Below are 16,169 nucleotides of genomic sequence, written 5' to 3' on the forward strand. Positions count from 1 at the left end.
GATAATGGTTGGAAATTAAAATGAGCATCATACCAGCCTTAGTGACTATAGCTGAAAATTATATAAATTAACAATAATCTTATTTTACAAATTAAAAAATGGAATAATTTTATCAAATTAGTATATTGTCCTAGGTCCTCGATATATCTTCAAAGATTGAACGCAATTTGACCGTTTAAAGTGGGTCAAAATAGCGTCCAAAGAAGTCGGTTACAAACATACAAACATACGGGTTGAGGGTTGAGGCCATAGGTCACCACGCTGGCCAAGTCCAGATTGGTAGACTTCACACCCTCTTGAGAACATAATAAAGAACTCTCAGGCATGCAGATTTCCTGATGATATTTATCTTCACCGTTAAAGCAAGTGATATTTTATTTCTTAAATTAAAAATGCACATATCTTAAAAAAGTATGAGGTGCGTGCCGGAGATCAAACTCGGTCCTCCGCAAGGGAGGTCGAAGCCTTATTTACTAGGCTATCGCCGCTCTATATCATACTCAAAACATATACGGTTCTTCTCGGTGGAATCTGCCTTTAGACCCGGTGATAGAGTCACTACAAACAGACTGACTTGACGTTTCAAAAGTGTTTATAAACTGGGCCTACTTGAAATAAATGAAATTATATTTTGGATCTATTCTAAATACCATGCAATTATTTTAAAGAACATAAATACCATGCTCAATATATATTTCGGGTCGACGCGGTGATTGAACTACAGGTCCTACCGATACTATCTGAAATCGAAAATGCTAAGTACGTAAAAAAAATTGCAGTAAAGTAAAGGCATTTCCAATAAAGTGCTCGGGAATAGTAAAAAAATACCCGTACATTTTAATCCGACTTTTATCTATGAGTTTTTCCATAAAATTTTCTGGGATTAGTCGATTGCACGAGGAATGAATACCTTTTACAAATATGAGCTCTATTTTTTGGCTATTATTTAAAAATGTTTGTGGATTTGAAAAAATATAAATTGATACGAAAACTGCAAAGCTTTTAGAACCACTGAGAGAAAAGAGTTAAAACGTTAGAGGTCAACACTATACACCTAAGGACGAGAGAATTATATTTGTATATTTGTATGTTAAATACTTTTCAATTTTTTCGCCTATAGAAATATATTAGCCTGAAATAATGGTATTCCTAAAGCAAGCCAAATCTGAAGGCTAAAGGGTCAAGTAGCCAAACATAGACACGTAAACAGAGCGGGACACCGCAGGTACTGTCACGAGATGGCGCTCTTCGGATATCATATAAATCGGAGTACACAAAATAGTAATTACACAATGTTAATCATGTACCGGAAATTGTATACAATTTTACAATAAATTACAGGTTGTGATATCTTTGAGATGTCTCTAAAGAAGTTCATAGTTTGAACTTTGAATTAAGCGAAAGCTTTTAGTATAAAGGATTACGTTAACGATTAAAAGCTTGGGTGTGAATGATTGCTCTATCCAGATAGCTTGTAATTTTTTTTTCAATTGACAATGTGCGATGGTGATAACAAAATGAACTCCCGGCTCAGTTTTTTGTGGGCTTATTTTTACACCGTTCGCGTATGGAACCCTCGTAGCTTTAGCTTTAGGTTTACGAATGAAGTTAGCGCCATTACTAGTCTCTACTATGTACATATTTTGTATGCAATGATCGTATCAAAAGTACCATATATGTGCCTACTTGAATACAGAAATATTTAACTTTGACTTTGACTTTTGACTTTATTCACGTGATCGAATAAGTATTGCGTAGAAAATCTCACACTTAGCACTCAGGTCTGTGGAGTGTAGAAGCTCTTAGAAAAGACCCATGTCAAGTAGTGGACGTCTGTCGGTTGAAATGATGATGATGAATAAATCGGTATATTTACTATTCTGCTGGCGTTCTTTTGTTTCTAATAGATATCAAGTTATGTAGAATTCATTTTCACAACATCAACCGCACCACACCTCTCGATGTATATACTCTCAGTTCACACGGGGATCTATGAAAACGTCAAGAGCCGTCGGCAAAGATAGAGTCCCTTGTAACCTGTAAGTCTCGCCATGACCTATCCTGACCCACACGATCTAACCTGTAAGCCACTTCTCGTGGCACAGAAATATTCTATCTCCATTACATACAACAGCTCACGTACCAAAGACAACAAACGCCGCGGACAAAATTTTAAAAATAACAAATGGTAAAATAATAGGTTTGTATTGTTAAATTTTTTTAAATGTTAATGATTAAAGTTGGTTTAGTCATGTTAAAGTAAGAACTCAGTAGCCACTTGTTTTGTTGCTGATCATACTAAACGGAAACGCGCCACATTCGGGAACGCGATTACGCGTTCAAAATAAATTCGACACTTATTTGAATGCGATGTACTGATTTAATACATAATTTATTAATAGTTAGCGATAGACCGCGACGTCGTCCGCTTACGATTTATTTGGTCGTAAATTTTTCCCACTCAAATTTTTATCTTGAAGCTTATTTGAAAAAACGCCACCGGATATATTTTATTTAAAACAACCCAGTTTTTAATTTCCTTATGCAAAAAACATTAATATCTTTCACTCAATCTTCCAAGAGATAAAAAGGCCACCACTTTAGGAATGGATTTTCGTAATAAAATGAAGCCTGTCTTTACTTTTCTAAAGCCTAGAGCCGTCGATTAACAAACTTTTTTTTCTGACAGTTGTCATAAAGAAAATACAAACACATAAAACAGTTATTATTTACCCGTTTATTAGCCTAAAGCAAACGGACAGACGGACAAAAATTAAAAAAAAATGGTTGCACACACAATTGTTTGAGGACCGTACATAGGTACTAAATGCAGAGATAAGTATAAAGTTGGTTTTATTCATTACAAACAGACATTATAATTTAATTTATTTGTATAGACTATAGAGTATAGACTGATCACAATGTTTTGTATGCGAAGCCAAATCGCTTGTTTACGATTGTTTCATTTTTTTTTATCATGGACTTGAAGGAATGTGTGTATCATAGTACCTATCGGGTTTCGCAAACTTTTATTATTAAAAAGGAGGAAAAAATATAGTTTTGTTTGAATCGTTGTTACCGTGCAACTTACTTATTACTGAGGGATGTAACTATATCACACTCGGGCGAATAAATTGATTTTAGGGCTTTTACGACATAATATGCCAAAGAAAGAACAATTTTATCGTGTAAAATATACCTATATTAGTAGTTTTTTTTTTCCAGGGGAACCGTTAGTTTTCCTAGGATGAATTCTTACGTCGATCTCCAGGATGCAAGCTATCTCTTAACGTATATATATAACTTCGCATAAATTCCTTCAACTGCATTAGTGCATACATTCCTTATTCCTATTTTTTTTAAATGCATTTAGGTATTGGTAATAAAGGCAATTCTATTGACAGATTAGTCAGCAACGTTAACTTGTTTTGGCATATATCCTGTATATGGACGCCTATCCATATACAGGATGCATGCTATATGCATGCTATATATATGCCAAATTTCATCAACCTCGGTGCAGCAGTCTAGTCAAATATAGAAAACAAATAAACAGACATACACTCGCCTATGTACGTAATACTAGACTGATTAGAATTTAAACTCTAAACCGCTTACCCGAAAAATAGGTTTAATAAACCGTGTAGTGACATGTTTTTAATCTTAATTTCGGATATCAACTCAGCCACAAAAATAGTTATAAATCTACACGATGCTTGTATGCGAAGGGGTTGTACTTTCCCTATACTTCTCGTAGTTTACAATACAATAAGAAAATAAATCAAATCATCTTAAACTTAAATAAGTGTCCTTTAACATGCTATTTCTGTACCTAATTTGGTTTCTCTATATCCCCATAAAGAGAAACAAAATTGTCTTTATATAAATGATAATAGACATGTTGCTGTTTCCAATCCCTAGTCCACTGCGTCTGGGTTTCCATATTTAACATATCAATTATCACAATCAGAACCGAGGACATTTGCACATAAGATATAAGTATATCGTACATCACCTGTTGCTAGTGATGAATTTATAGCTCCGAAACGTGGCTACTAATCATTATAGCAAACAGATTCTAATCATTATAGAACAGGCACGCTTTCGCACTTCTACTATGATTGTATGGATTACTAGATTTCGCCCGCATTCTTTGTTCACGTTTAATACGGTTTTTACAAGTTTTCATGTGATAAAAAAAAAAATATATAATATTAGCAAAAAATTAAAAAATGTTTATTGTGGCAACATGATTACATTTAGTAATACACAGAAACAAAAAATATGGTAGGCCTCTGATGCCTAATTTAGGTGCTGTAGACAGACATTAACGACCTAAATAGTAGAACCTAGTAGAAGCGTATTAAGGAGGGCAAATTGCCGACGACGACCTAGGGTTCGGTGATGGAGTTAAGAGTTAGTTGACTTATATCACCTGTGGTGATAAAGGATAAAGGCAACCCAGATTCCGTCATCGGGCGATAGACAGATTTATTGTTAAAGTTCATGATGAAGTAGATCCGTAAAAGACATAAGTGGAAGACATAAGTGGAAGACATAGTTTAAAGCTAAGTTAGGTTAGCAAATGGACTGGACACTTTAGCTGAGCGTCGAATAGATAGGGCCCTAAATGCTTCACTTCGTACCAGAAGACGCAAAGTCAGTTAACCCTCTTCTAAGTGGTGAGATGAAATCAAACGAGTATCAATGAATCGCTGAATACAAGAGGCGCGTGATACCTTTGTACAGTAGTGGGTGTTTATCGATTGGAACGATATTGAGTGCATTTATCATGACGAGTGTCATATTCAGTGTAGCTCCCTGTCGCTTGATTGCTTGTTAAAGGGCTCAAATTAAGTAATAATTAAACAAGCAGATTTTTATTGTGTTGCTTCCTTTTTTTCCGACATAGGAGTCTGTTTTGGGTCGCTACCTGTTTTTTATAAGCAGATATTAACGAAAGCATTATTACATTATGCTTGCGCAAAATTAACTAAATAGTGAAAATAATAGAGGGCGAATGGAAATACTGAATGAGTAAAGTCTGAAGCGATAAATAAAGTGCTCTAAAAATATAGTCTCCCTGTGCTAATTTTTGAATTTAATATATCTAATTTTTGTTTTTTTTAGGATAGAACCTAAATATTCATAATCACTTAAGTTTATTGGGTAATTTTAAGTTATGTAGTCGCGCCAATACGTTCGCTCATTTAATATTGTAGTAAGCTTCATTATAATTCGATCGTATAAATACTAGTCGAATAGAACTATTTTATATCTCACTAATTAACTCTCCACAAGAAATTTCCACCACGTAAGTATTACATTCATTTCAAAACTATAAACAGTTTATTTAATAAGAAGATTAGTTTATTATGAGTTATGAGTACGAGTTACGAGTATAGAAACAGGCACTCGTTTATCGTAACAAATTATAATATAGACTGATACTTCAAAGAATCATTGTGTAATCGTGGAGGAATAAACTTGTATACGATTTAAGGTGCCGCGAACATTAATGGAAATAAATTTTCGTAGGTAGTATTAACTAGTCTAGATAAGAAGTAGGTACTAGAGCTTTTTGCACGTAAGGTTTAAGACTTACGCTTTAGGTTAGTTGACGCAGGGCGACACTGACGTGTTCCTTGGATGCCCTGCGAAGTATTTCTGTTTATTGGCGACGATTTTCCGCTTACTATCCGGTAGACCATCTCGTTGATCCATCAATTATAACTATGTTTTTATAGCTAGCTAGCCAAAAATTTTTTTTGTTTGCGACCTTCTCTACCGTAAATTTTTTCTCGCTCATAAAATTTGTAGGGAAATATGGAAACAAAAGGGCGAGGCCGCGGGCTAAGCTGATCTACTATTTTATAAAGTTGACAATAATTAAACTTGTAGGTACCCACTCGGTATGAGTTTAGAAATGTATTTTTAATGCAGCCGCCGTTACGTCGCCTTAAATAAAAATGTTTACATTTAAAATAAATGATCCTGCTAAAGTACTGAGGAATATGCCAGTTGCAAAGATGTGTTTATTCTACTACAGTAACCTTACATAATATGATCACTGTTTCATTATTAGCTCTTACATTTATTGTATTGCTACTTGCTTCACTACATTTTTCTACTATTTAATATTGAATTTATATACAAATAAAACTATAATAAACTAAAAAATAATGACTCTTATTTTTTACGACCTTCTGCAGTGGCGAGTGCTTTGGTCTAATTAGTGACAGGTCCTGATTTCGAACAGACCAGTTGGGGGAATACATAATTTCCGAATTTTTTCTGGTCTGGTCCGATGGGAGGCTTCGGCTTTGGCTAGTTACCACAATACTGATAAAAACGTGCCACTAAGCAGTTTTTTGTTACACGATTTTTTTGTTGCGCTTAGTATAACATGTTGGTAGACCAGTTTATCTTTGTAAGGAGACCCTTTAGGCTCGTCCTGACAGAATCATTCATCCAAATAACACTAACCAAGTCAGTGAGTCTTTTTAAAACCTAACCCTTTTTAGGGTCAGTTTACTATAATTTACACTTTAAAAAAAAAACTCACTTTTAAAAAGTAGGTATAGATAGCCTTTTTAATTAACGTAGTAATCACTGCAAAAAAACACTCATTGAAAAAGCGTTATCTAACTTTTAATGAATTACTGTGACCAGATATCCTGTCGCCCACCATCTTTGTTTGTGTTTCCGTTGATGCGTCAGCTATTAATTTCAATTTATTTGAAAACGCGCCATCTATTTTATACGCTATTCATAACATAAACAAGACTCAAGACGCACCCCAACACTCAATCATTGTTAAGATACCACGCTGTATTATTTCTGCATTTTATTTTACTCGGTTAACCATTTTACTCAGTTTTATTCGTGAAAACGACTTATTGTGACTCGTGAAAACTTAGGCTCTGCATTCCGCAGTAAGTTCCGCAGAGTAGGTTTAATATAAAATAAGGTTTTTAAGATTATTAAGTTGGTTTTTTTTATAATGGCTTTAGTTACAACAATAACGTGATATGTTTTAGTAGGTACAAGCTGTTTTGTGTGATAGATACACGAGACCAAAGGATCATTTTTTTTTCATTTTATCAAAATCAGGCACAAAACTTCTGTTCACCTAAGATGAGAACATTAGACACAAAAGTACCCAAAATTAAATATTAGCACAGCTTTTAAAGTTTCTGAATTTAGAAAGAACTCTTACTTACAGATATACATGAAAAAGCTTTAATTCTACTACGTACCTATCTCCAATAAAAGCGAATCGCCTATCGTGAATATTATTCACTAAATATGCTGATTAATAAAGCAAACTTATTTGAACAATCTAATCTTATCTATTAATAGTGTTACCCTGGAACTACAGCTTCTGATAAGTTTTTTTCCGAAACAAACTTTCACCAGCTATTCTACATGATGCCATGATCCCCGACCCACTACATCGCATGACCCTCCCGCCCAGTGCCTGATTAAACAAGCGCGGGGCCCGTAGCAAATTCTTTAAAAGAGCCTTTGATCTGCTATGTGTTCTTAAGTATAAAGAGGTAAAAATACAATTCAATACTCAATACGTGTCTTAAATACGCATAAACGTATCTTAAATACAATTTGCTATCTGTAGGTTATAATTTTGTGGGTAATTAATAGTGTAAATTACTATAGGCATTGTCTGTGTGCGTGTGCGTGTGCGTGTCTATCAGTCAGTCAGTCAGTCTGTCATTCAGTCAGTTAGTCAGTCAGGCAGAGATGAGCGGTATTTAATATGCGGGGCCTTTGCGTTGGGCCCGTAGCAATTGCTACTCTTGCTACGTGGTTAATACGGCACTTCTCCCGCCCCTATTACTCTGGCTCTGATATATATATATATATATATATATATATATATTAATTCAATATCTATACTCCTATACTAATAGGTATTTTAAAGAGGTAACGTTTGTGAGATTGTCTGGGGTTATCTCTGGACCTACTAAACCGATTTTGAAAACACCTTCTCATTTTTAGAAGAAACAACACTAACATTTGTCTTTAAAACTGGTAAAGTTGATTTTTCCACTAAACTTAATCTTTTTAGGTTTCCGTACTATCAAATTGCATGTAATTCTAGGTACTAAGAACTTGATGAATTTCCAAGAAATACCTGCTTAATAAGTTCAGATGTTGTCGTAAGCGTTTTCATTTCATTTCCCAATAAACCATTGACGGCATTTTCCTCACAGCTCGTCTCAGTCTTCGTTAAAGCCTTCATTTTCCCGGTGACAGTATATTCAATATGCTACACATTCTCTTCAAATGTTCAGTGGTGCGTTCATAATTTTCGTACGGTTGGATCGCTAGGTTTGTCATGGCCTGACTGTGGCATTATCAACAAAGGGTGCAATCTTCTGTACCTACGAGTACATACACGTCTATAAAACATGAGGTTTTGTTCGCAATATCTTAACCAAGGTTATGTATATTATACAATGTGTAAATGAAAACAGAAAAAATACTTTACAGGCTGCAGAGGGACATAATGAACCGTCTCTGAGACTTATCTGTGAAACAGAATACCTAATCGTTTTTGAGTAAACCACTGCTAGTTTTTAGTGAAAGAAATCAGATAAACCCGAACATCACATGCAAAATTAAAATCGTGCGACTCAGTCACTTTATTAGATAAGCGTTTTTGCGTATTTCTAAACAATTTTATACTTAATAACTAAAATACGACGTTGTAATAGAACATACTTAAATATATATTATATATAAAAAAGTCAGAAAAGAAAAAGAAATAACAAAGCGTTTTAAAAGAAGCTGTATAAGTGGGAAAAAAGTCAAATTAAATAAAAATGAAATGATAAATAAATGCACATACTACTATGGTGGTAAAAATTGTTTGAGTAGTTGTTGAAAATGGGTTGACAGCAGGCAAAGGTTTATTTATAGTGCAATAACGAAAACACAATGGTATCAAGTTTGTTGTACAAATTTGTAATCGCAACTAAATCAACATGGTTAAACATAGAGTACCTACCTGCATCTATTCCATATGGAACACGGTGTACCGTGTACGTCTATTCCAGTCTAGCGCTCTAATAATTTTACTGGATTTATGAGTGGAATAATATGAATCGGCTATTAAGCAGTTCGCAGCCGACTCTGTCGCAGTTAGGTAAAACGAAAATGCTAGAAAAATATGATTGTTAGTCACATAACATTTAGTTTAGAAAGATATTTTGAATCCCCGGGCCCCGACGCAAAAAACAATGGGTCTGCGTGTGTGTGTGTGTGTGTGTGTGTGTTACTGTCTATGGCATCGTATGTCCCGAACTGATGAGTCGGAAGTGTTCTTAGCCATGTGTGATGAAAATCTGCTACCAGAAATACAGAAATTAATTGAATGTTCATTACATTGTCATGTTCAAAAGTTGCTAAATAATTTGAATAGGTATGATATCAAATATGGAGGTTTATTTGGGTCACCTGAGAGTTTCAGTCCAGTCGAACATTTATCTGGGTACATGTATATTTATCTATCTATCTATCTTGTAATGAGGCCCGCTTCAGCGGATGCACTTCGACCCTCCAGGATCTTTTGTGCTCGCCCCGTCCTTGAATCCCCTCACCCTAAATAGCTTCAAATATCCACTCTAAGAGTTTGATTGAAGCTTGTAGGTTGAAGGCACAGTAATCCTCTGGTTGTGGATAGGCCACTCCCAAGAGGTCCAACCGCTTTCTAGCCAATCCGTCGCATTCACAAAGCAAATGCTCCATGGACTCGACGTCCTCGTTGTAGGCCCTACATGTAGGGTCATCAATTATGCCCATTTTTAGCAGCATGGACCCTGTGCCAAAGTGTCCTGTTATGGCCGCTATGGCGTATCTTGCCTGTCTCCTACTCAGTCTGTTAATCTTGTTTGGAAAACAAGCTCCATTTGCGCCCAAGAATTTCTTGGAGTTCCTCAGACCTTCTAATTTGTCCCATTCTGCCGCAGATTTTTTCTTGGCATATGTTGATAGCGCCATGTACACCACACATGGTGACATATATATTTAAGTAACATTATAAACATTCACAAGACGGCTAGATACCTCGTATCCCCAATCTACGGCAAATAATATCTACAATAGTATATCTCATCATATATAATACTTGCATTAATTATTATCCTATTACCGTCTCATTGCTGGGCACATAGCTCACGGGAGAGAGAGCTCCACCACGCTGCTGTCACGCTGGTTGGTGGCCTTATAATCAAGTACTGATAATAACTGGAAATCATGGCTTGACGTGTTAAGGACAAAACCAATCTCCCGACACTTATTTACTGGCTACCGATACACACAATCGGTAATAGAATAAATCAATACCTAACAAATTTTGGAAAGACCCCGGTAATGAACCTACGACCTCATGATCTGTAGTTGAACATCCTAACCCTGTAATACTAGCCCCGTGTCTAGAACGAATACCACCAACTACCGGCCGATTACAAGTTGAAGTCTCCTCACACAATTCGAGCGGTTTCAGCCCTAGTCCACCACGCAGGCCAATGCGGATTGGTAGTCTTCACAAACCTTTTAGATAATGAACATTTTGATAGAATGACTCTCAGGCAGCTTTAAGGCAAGTGAAATACAATTGCTATAAGCGCACATAACTCTGAAAAGTTTTTGATGCGTGCGATCGAACTCGTTCCCCCTTAAAATGAGACCAAAGCCTTTACCATTGAGCTGTCACTGCTCATTGTAATAGGTAGCTGATTATGTTATGTACTGTTATATATGATATTTTACAAATAGACCACTACCAGTAATTGTTTTCATCACGCATTCACGCAGTAGTGAGTCGATACAAAGATGTGTCAAATCATGATAGATTATTCTATTTACGTAACGTTATACTAACGTATAGAATCAATACAATATGGATACAATATTGTGTCTGTTTGTTTATTTATGCATTTACTAGCTGTTCACCACCCTTGAAACTATACTTTCCATTCTTTCAACTAACTCTACGCAATAATCAAGTCTTTTCCTAGTTAAGGCATGAATGAAGGACAGACAAACAAACACTCTTAAGCATATATATAATATCAATATTTATTTGTTTCCACTGCAACGATCTCTATGTCATTGTATAGTGTTAACGAATAAGAGACCTAGAGGTATCTTTGAGTCCCAATACAAAACTGTAGTGTATCTCAAATGCACTCGTATTTAATCAAAATATTTACAGACAATTAAATAATGTCATGAACATTCGTTGTAGATCAAATATAATTTTAATTACTTCTTGACTATTCTATAACTAACTGTTCATTAATTAAATTAGAATTAACATGTGTACGAATGCTAATCAATTAATTAAAATATCTGGCACATATTAAACTATAGTTATCAAAATATTAACTATGATTCCAATTTACAAAATTACTGTAACAACAGCTTGCCTTCTGAACATAGAATGCTTTTGCTCTGAAAAATGCATACGAAGTTAAACAAAAATAATAAAAAATATATATTAGAGGCAACAAGCTTTAGAGGCACATTATTTACTGTCTCTGAGACTTATATGTGAAACCTTTAAGCTAATAGTTTTTAAGCAAACCACTGGCAATGGTTTCTGGCATGGCAAAGCCATCACATGCAAAATTAAAATCAAGTGACTCTTGTACTTATTTAATCTATTAGAAAGGTACGCGTCCCGTCACGTAGGTACCTACTATACGCTTCTCAGTCTTTTATCTTTAATAGGGTTGTCAACAACAAAGTAAACACTTAAAATGTTTTGAATTAGTTTGTATTGAAAAATAAATATACTTCTTTTGATTTAATAATTATACTGGGTTGATTCCTTATGAAATATACATATACACCCTTCAACAGTATTACGTAATTCGGTTACACGTTGTATATAATAATGGAATACGTAACACGAAAAAAATACGTTGTTCCCTACTGGTAGTTGACCAATGACAGCGGACCAAAGAAAACATGGAGACAGCCTGTTTCCTTGAAGCGGATATAAATTAATAAGCGTACTACTAGGGGAACACGAACGAGTCTTGCTAGATGTTTGAAATACCAATCCAAATCGAACCCAGTTTCAGGCAACAGCCTGTGGTCCATAACAGTACGTAGGTATGCGTATACGTACATATATACGTTCGCAGGACATTTGTTATCCGAAGCATCAGTACAAGATTTCGCTCGCAATCGAGGAGTTGATTTCGCATATCAAACTCTGTGCCGTCAGTGTAAAATGGAACTAATGTCACTCGTTTTAGAGAAAATTCCTGCACTTCTGTTTTTTATTTTACAAAGGTTCTGTCAAATACCCGAGCTGAAGTATTGTAGGAAAATAAGAGCTTTAATAAAAGGCAAATAAGATCCATTTTACTCTGATGTTCAAGTAATTAATTACTCGAAAGCCTCCTCGATTGCGACCTGCGAAATCTTGTACTAAGGTTTTTAAAATAGAAGCGTCCGTACGGTAGTACGGTACATCGAGGCATAGATGGTAAACTGATAAACTACACGTATAATAGTAGGAACGTAGTGCCCAAAGTGCGAAATTTTACATTCGTCATCAAAAATAGGAAATGGAAAATTTTGCTGATTTTTTATTATTAAGTCGACAAACCTATAATTTAAAAAGTAGGTCCCCTTTAAAGCACATATACTCGTATATATCAGTTCAGAAAACATTTCATACAAATCTACCCCTAAAAGGGTAAAACAGGGGATGGAAGTTTCTTCTGTAAATACACAATATAACTTGAGAGTATTTATTTACAAAGGCAATTACTTAATCTGTGAAAAGCCAGAGGGAAAAAATACAGTTCACTCTATTTTATATACACGTGCAAAGCGTAAATTACATTCCATACATATGACTGATAGTGCAAAATTCATATATCATGACTTCCGCAAAGTAACTCACTGTTTCTAAACCAAAATTATCGCAGTTATCTTTGTGCTATCTTTCAGCGCGGCGTAACGATGAGAACAGCTGAGTCTTACAATACACATGCTAATATTACATTGTTGTGAACGGGAGCCTTGGAGGCGTATCTTCGACGCACGCGCTTCATATACTAATTGTAACCGGTAAAATTGTAATTCGTCAATCGAGATCGCTATGGCTTATCGCCTTGATTACAACAATATACTTTATGGCCGTAGAATTTACCAAACTATTTTAAGTAATAATTGTAAAACCACTTCTTTAAATTGAATAATATTGTACAATATTCGTTGGAGATGAATATAGTTATCTAACGCCGATTTATTTTAAACGATTTTCAAAACTAATAAAATACAAGTCTCATCGTATTAAATTGAAATATAAAATAATACAATACAATCACCATCTAGCCCTAATGTAAGTGTAGCTTGTTTTATGGGTACTGAGATGACTGATGAATATTTTTATGAATTACATAAATTCTTATTATATTTACAGATAAATAAATACCCAGACACTGAAAAATATTTAGGTTCATCGCACAAACATTTTCCAGCTGTGGGAATCGAACCCATAGCCTTTGACTCAGAATGCAGAATCGCTGCCCACTGCGCCAACCGACCGTCAAAATAAAATATGTGGTAAGTTGTTTCCGTTCTGAGGGCATCGACCATACCTATTATAGATCATGCATCCACCAGGATTCCGAAACCCTAGCGTGCTGGCTGCGGGAAACTCGCGAAACGCAAAGCTAAACACTTTGCGGTTCGTGAGAAAAGATGGAAATGTATGGAAATTTACGAAATATGCCACGGGTAGCTGCGGTTGTACCCGATTAATTTCTTACGTGCGAAAATTAGCAAATGTCCCGTACATAAAGGTATTGTATGCAGACCTTTATGTACTAATTTGGGCTAAGTACGAGTGAGATAAATTGACATGAACAGGTTCAACACTGTTAAGGTCTAATATATCTAGTATACCATACCTGTTGATTGTGTTAGCCTGTTGTCATAATTTATTATATTATGTGTGTATTTATATTAAGTATATATTATTTAATTTATTATTATTTGTATATTTTTTTAATGTATTTTTATTATTTCAGTATCATTTTGTGTACACCCTAACCCTTTTTCTTAACTTCATGTCCTTTGGTAGCTTGCCTAGTGGACATCGATTTTAGATGATTTAATTTTCTTTATTTTTATTAATTTGAGATTGATTATCAAAATATCGTTTAAGAAAACAAACTGAACTCGATTCCGATTGTCTAATCACAATTGCCCCGATGCTCTAACCCACGGCGACCCAGTTATAACTGGTATTGTAACTAATATATAACAATAAAACATTTTTATCATTTTGCGTCGGTGTTGGGTGATAAGGAATAGGTACATTTTTATTTTACATAATATACTATAGTTTCCGTTGCTTAGTTTTAGTTTTTTTAGTTTTATCGCGTCTCTTTAACCTCGTCTATCTGTCACAGCAAAACGATATTATTATGAGAATTTAAAACAGAAACTGTATAAGAACATCGTTAAAAAAATTCCACCAGCCTACAAAATGCTGATCACTCTACATGTAGAGTTAAGGCTCTTCAAATTGCTTAGAAACATATACTCGCTAAACAAATTTTTAGTCTCGACCATATTTGGATACAAATAATTTAAATTTTCTCTAGTAAATTTTTCTTCTCTTCTAAAATATTTATTGACTTCACTTCACAGAAAAACTTCACCCACGTAGACTGATTTAATTAAGTTCAACAATGACAATGTCTGGCCTATATATATGTACGACTGCGGTGTACCTTTCAGCCCTGAATAAATATTATAGAATCTAAAAAAATAATATTGCCCCCGATTTCATACCTTTAAGGTTTAATTTGTTCGTATACATTTAATTTAATCTTGATTCTTAATTTAAATTATAATTTCTATTTCATTTATAATTATAATTTTTATTTTTATCGATATTTTAATGTATTTATAAAACACAAGTTAAATTAATTTAATGGAAAGCTGGATTATTTTATCACAGCATTATTTTTTCCACATATAAGTGGAAAAATTAATGCTGTGATGACCCATTATAATAAGTTGAACATTTTATATTTAATATAGTTAATAGAACAATCAGCGCATTGTCTTAATAAACGAATAAATCTTCGAACAAGTCGGCACAGGTATTTTGTTATTCTATTTATAAAAAGAAAAAAACGCAAAGAGTTTTAAGTTATAAAAGAACAGGATCTCTTTAGTTTTCACATCACATCTAGGAAAGGATTTCCAAAAAAACCTTCTGGCCTTTTGAAAAGTGCGTTCTGTCAGTGCGTTTTCTGTTGGTGCTGGTAACGTTTAATAGCTTACCTATATAATAAGAAAAAAACTTTACTAACGATCCTAAATAACCAATTATTACAAGTCATTTAGGCATGTAAAACTGTTAGTTATGTTCTACAGATCAGCAAACACTAAAAAAATGCTGTACATGTAAAGTTATCAGTCTTAAATTTTTAGAATAACGCCTTTATGATCAATTTTTATAACAGACAATTTGATCGTATAGTGGATGCAATTGTCATAAATTTTATAAATCACCGATAATGTATTAGTGCCTATCTTTATCGAGCTTCCAACTACACCACATATTTAGAAGGTTTTAATATTTAATTACATTCACCATTTTATTTATAACATAAATTACAAACAATGTCATTTTAAGTAATTAAGCATCTTATCTAAATCCTTACCTACTAAAATCCCACAAGAAAGAGCTCTAAGGTCCTCGTCACAAAACACACTTTCACCTAAATTTCCTTTAATCACACACACAGAACAAAAATAAATGTTTTTCACTTGCTTTTATCTAATATTCTAGAGGTTTTAATTCATATGTTTAATGTTTTAGTTACGCGGTATGCGCGTGCCAGCAAGGCGAGTAAGATACGTGCATCCCACTCAAGCGCCGGAGGTAGACTGCGGCAAGGTGCGGGGCGATTCGCTTCCCGTAACTCCATCCCGCCACCGCCCGCCCTAGGTGGATCAACATGCTACGCGTCATTGCTTCCTACCTATCTTTATATTTCTGTAACCCAAACTGTGTGACGAAATTATTTCTATATAACACTAACTTCCATTGAATTTCGATGATAAAAAATCTTCAAAATTAAAATTAGCCTATTTTATTTTAT

At 34.5% G+C, this 16,169-nt stretch overlaps 1 protein-coding gene across 1 annotated transcript in view; it reads right to left on the reverse strand.

Moving 5' to 3' along the window:
• LOC120625958 overlaps positions 1 to 15,933 on the reverse strand; it is a 139,401-nt gene extending 123,468 nt beyond the window's left edge. The window contains exon 1 of the mRNA XM_039893238.1: positions 15,729 to 15,933. The gene's annotated coding sequence lies outside the window, so the exon portion shown is untranslated. The remainder of the gene's footprint in view (positions 1 to 15,728) is intronic.
• Positions 15,934 to 16,169: the final 236 nt, after the last annotated feature.

Source organism: Pararge aegeria, chromosome 8, assembly GCF_905163445.1.
Source record: "Pararge aegeria chromosome 8, ilParAegt1.1, whole genome shotgun sequence".
Lineage (NCBI taxonomy): Eukaryota > Metazoa > Arthropoda > Insecta > Lepidoptera > Nymphalidae > Pararge > Pararge aegeria.